Consider the following 334-nt stretch of genomic DNA (forward strand, 5'->3'; position numbering starts at 1 on the left):
CTTTATTAAACACGGTTGGTGGATGAAAGAAACTTCTGTCCTAAGTAGACAGCCCTTTCTTCTTTTTTTTCTTTTTTTTTTTGAAGTATAGACAGCCTTATTTGGATTAGTAACTTACAAGAATACAGGAAACATCATGCAGCAAAAAAAAAAAAAAAAAGTAGAAGTTGAACATTTGCCCATTTGGGCTTAGGGCTTCAAAAAACAATAGGCTTTAAGCTAGCAGTACAAAAATAAAATTCGTCGGAACCAACCCAGCCCAATCACCAATGTGCAACCTTAGTTGTATTCAAACTTCATAGAACACACGTATCAGAATTTCCTACATAAAAAG

This window comes from Alnus glutinosa, chromosome 5 (genome assembly GCF_958979055.1).
Source record: "Alnus glutinosa chromosome 5, dhAlnGlut1.1, whole genome shotgun sequence".
NCBI classification, from domain to species: domain Eukaryota; kingdom Viridiplantae; phylum Streptophyta; class Magnoliopsida; order Fagales; family Betulaceae; genus Alnus; species Alnus glutinosa.